Source organism: Rhagoletis zephyria, unplaced genomic scaffold (genome assembly GCF_001687245.7).
Source record: "Rhagoletis zephyria isolate East Lansing unplaced genomic scaffold, Rhagoletis_zephyria_1.1 Rzeph_scaffold_02952, whole genome shotgun sequence".
NCBI classification, from domain to species: domain Eukaryota; kingdom Metazoa; phylum Arthropoda; class Insecta; order Diptera; family Tephritidae; genus Rhagoletis; species Rhagoletis zephyria.
In genome coordinates this window covers 66,936-70,853 of record NW_016160036.1, presented here as the reverse complement: position 1 = coordinate 70,853, position 3,918 = coordinate 66,936, and the positions used below count along the sequence as shown (strand labels likewise).

The 3,918-nt window shown below is 37.5% G+C and overlaps 1 protein-coding gene across 1 annotated transcript in view; it reads left to right on the top strand.

Moving 5' to 3' along the window:
- Window positions 1–939: 939 nt before the first annotated feature.
- LOC108368098 (protein Star-like) overlaps window positions 940–3,918 on the top strand; it is a gene marked incomplete at its 3' end in the record, with an annotated part of 58,096 nt that continues 55,117 nt past the window's right edge. The window contains exons 1-2 of the mRNA XM_017622862.1: window positions 940–1,337; window positions 3,104–3,188. The remainder of the gene's footprint in view (window positions 1,338–3,103; window positions 3,189–3,918) is intronic.

Below are 3,918 nucleotides of genomic sequence, written 5' to 3'. Positions count from 1 at the left end.
GGAAAGTGAGTAATTCTTTAATAGGAAAATTCATTTCATTTTATTAATTTTTATTATTATGTGCAGTTTCTTAAGGACCACCCCGACCTGCAAACGGGTAAAAACTGTAAAAAAAACTGTTGTCTCGGTGAGAGGATGGAATTTTTACCGCGTGAAGTAACGCCGCCTATTTGTTTGGCAGCCTAGCCGCGCGGCCTAATTTCATGTTTTGATCGTTTATGATTGGCAGAATTAGATTACCCGCGTCAAATCACTAATAACTTTTGTTTTTCATTTGGTCGACAAATCAAACCACAAGACAAAGAAAGGTGGTCCGCGCCCCTCTTCTTCGGCAACAAGGAAAGGAGAATTATACTTAGTGAGGGTCATAAGCCCTAAGCGCGGCCGAAGTCCGCCTACGCAGAAAGGTGTTCTCTGCAAATGGTGTTCAGCCCTTCTTCTTCGGCAACAGAGAAGGGGGAATTCTACTTAGTGACCATAAAATCAATGCAGCAATATGCAGCTAAGGCTTGGTGGAAATCAACTATAAAGGACTTTTTAGCGAATTCTTTTCTTCGTGTAAGCTAGTGTACTTAATGAACTCGTAATGTATCTATATTTTATGTTTTCTTTTTACGTGGTTTAAAATCAGAATATTTGTTTAGAATGGAATTTTTTTGTGCTTAAGTACCTTAAGAACTAAAACTTTGGAAATTCTTTCTAAAATAAATTTAAAAAAATGTTAAATCGATGAAAAATTGGGCCCGCCCTTTTCTTAACTCTAAAATTTTTTATTTAGTCCTTTTTTTTGGTGATTTTAATCCTAAATGGATGACCTTTCTGGCAACACTGTTAAAATGCCCCGATTAGAAGCTTTCCAGTACATTGTGAATGAAAAAGAAGAAGAATAAATCCACCACACTCGGTGGATGATTCCATTTTTCGCAGTGTGTTTTAGAATTTAGTGAGGTGTGCACTTATTTTTCGCTCCAGCGCTTCAATCACCGATTTCCAATTGCCAAATTCATTAAAAAGAAGAAAAGAAAACAAAATTGCTTATAAAAATGTGAAAATTCAATTAAGTGACGAATATTTGCTAATATATACACTTGCAGCAGTAAAGCCATTAGAATTGTGGAAGAAGTGCCTTTTGTACTGCGTGCCGAGACCCATCGACCGAATGTGTTTATTTTTTAACTCAAATTGGAATTGTGAAAAAGTTTACTGAATTATTTTCTTAAAGTGCACCTAGTTGGGTTCGAATAATGTGTATAGTGGAGTTCTCGCAAGTTTACACATAAATAGACGATATTGCAGATGCAGTTTTTCTGGATTAAACTACATGTGTACATACTTTGGTATTCTCAACTTTCCATAATTGCTTCATTCATTTTCTGAAATTTTGAACTCAGTCGCAGCAGCCAGCGTTGCCGTGTGTATTTTCAGAAAGTCGCAAAAAGGGGTAATTGACGGAAAAAGGCTCACCATATTATTTTTGCTTTTCTTTACCAGTAAAAGAATAAGGAAAAAAGTCGTCGTTTAAAGTACAAAACCGCATATTGTCATTCTGCAAAACCGCGTAACTGACATTTGCTGTCAAACATTGGATTTGCTTACGCAAGCTCTTAGCTTAATACACTAGCCAGAAAGGCAGTTGCTCTATAAAAAAAAGAAACATTTTGAATAATGAGTGTGTTTACTTTAGAAAATAATTCATGCAACCTCATATGCGCGGTTTTGCATTATCTTGATACGCGGGTTTGTACTTTAAACGACGAAGTTCAGAATAGTGACTCCTCACCCCGGGAAAAATGGAAAAGTGGGCGTGGCCCGCCCGTTTTTCCTGATTTCATAGGTATATAACATTTTTTGTGCAAATGAATGTTATGAGCGCTGGAGAGGAGAAAATGGCGAATCACGCCCACTATTCCGTTTTTTCAGTGGTGAGGAGTCAATATTCTGCACTTATATCAAGAATATATCGGGGAAAAGCTTTGAACCATACACATCATTCGAGTTGCTGCATGGAGAAAAGTTGCCTCTCCTTTAAAAGTTTTAAGTGATGAATTATTTCGTACTAACAGGAGGAAATAATTTTTAATAGCATGTTTCTGTTAACATTTCCTAAAAAGATCTCCGAAAAGGGGCAAAAGTCGCACATAATTTGGTAAAAGGATCAAAAAATTAAAATTTTCTAAAAGTCGAATCAAAGGGCATTGACGCCTAAAAATTGTCAAATTGGCCCTTTAGTACAGCCACGGCAGCACTGGCAGCAGTGTTGTTACTTCAGAAACCAAATTAGTGGTAGATTTAAAAAAAAAACAATGGTTGATCTCTAGAAAAGTGTGGTAAAGTAATTGTAGAATTAGTATTCAAATGTAGATAAACTGCATTCTCAGTTATGTCCTATCGCACAGTTTTTCCGAAATATTGGCCCTCATTTTTATTGCGTTAGACGCGACTAGACACAAATAAGGACGAGTGCTCAAAAGTTGGCCACGAAAAAAGAGGCATAAAAACTTAAGCGACGAAAGACTTAACGGCGGAGAAAGACCCGTAAAACTTATTTTCGTAACAGATAAAGTGTTGTTGTCTGTGGAAATACTTTTAGTAAGCAACTTCACAGACGTTTTCTCAGGCGATGTCGAATCTCTAAGATAATTGCTTCATGTAAGTGCAGATTACAAATTTCACAATAAATTTTCTTGACATTTAAATTCATATTGAGGAGAAAATTGACTGTACAACTCTTAAAAAAAAACATTTTTCAAATTAGGTTGCTTGATAATTTTATTTCAGTAGAATTGTGGTAGTTTTTTAAAATATGTGCTATGTAGTTGTAAAAAAAAAATTGCCCAAAATGTGGGAGATCCACCACAATAAAGTGGAAACACTGACTGGCAGCAGCAGTCAGCGGCTGTGGTTGCCATTGACGCAATCGTTTACGTCGACGTCGACGCTTTATTTACCGTGAACGATTTTGTATAGCGCTGAACCGGTTTGGGACATTTTTCTCTTCATCTTCTTTGGCACCAAGAAGCAACCCTGCACATACAAAACGTAATGTCAAAATTTTCGTTCCCTTTTGACTGTATTTTTTTTTATTTGCTGGAAATCGCTTTAGACGAGTAGTCATTTTGGCCATTATTGGATGTGGTTTCTGTGGAAAGAAGTGCAAGAGTGGCGCCGAGCCAATGACCGCATATTCGGTATTAGCAAAACCCATAAAATCTCATTGAGTGCAGCGAAAAATTGTGGAAACCTTAAAAAGCATTTAACAATTTTTCTATTTTTACAAAAATTCGAAAAGAAATTTGTGGGAAAAATTTGTGTTTATAGTACATATAAGAATTCTTTGTTGTAAGAAAAGTGAATGAAGGGGAAAAGTGAACGTAAAAAATATCACCTCATCGCATCCGTCAAACATTGCAACAACAACGACATCAGCAAATTCGTGAACGGGAGCAACAATTAAAATACGGTGAAAATTTTGCTCTAAGGAAAAGCAACACAATCGTATTCACATCCGCTCATTTGGCTCGTGGTTTTCGTGGTTTCCATCGTGGTCGTCGTCGTGTTTGTCGTGCTGCGGGCTTTGTTGCTATTGTGCCTTTAGCCAATTTTGTTGTTATCGTGGCCACATTTTGATCAGATTTTCCATTTTCGTTGACTAGTGGAAAGAGTGGTTGGCGTTTTTTTTTTGCAACTGCGCTGTTAACTGACGAACTCGGAATCAACGACGCTGCGAGAGAACTAGCCTTCGATATTGCCATCGCAATCGCCGGCTAAGCAACCAAGGCAATATCCGTGCAGCCCTTCTTTGCATTCGTACACATTTCGCCCCACCACTATTGGGCAACTGACATTAGCTTAACACAAATCCCTATCGCGTTTTCGCGACGTTCTCCAACAAACCTTGTGCGCTTTTGACATTTACCA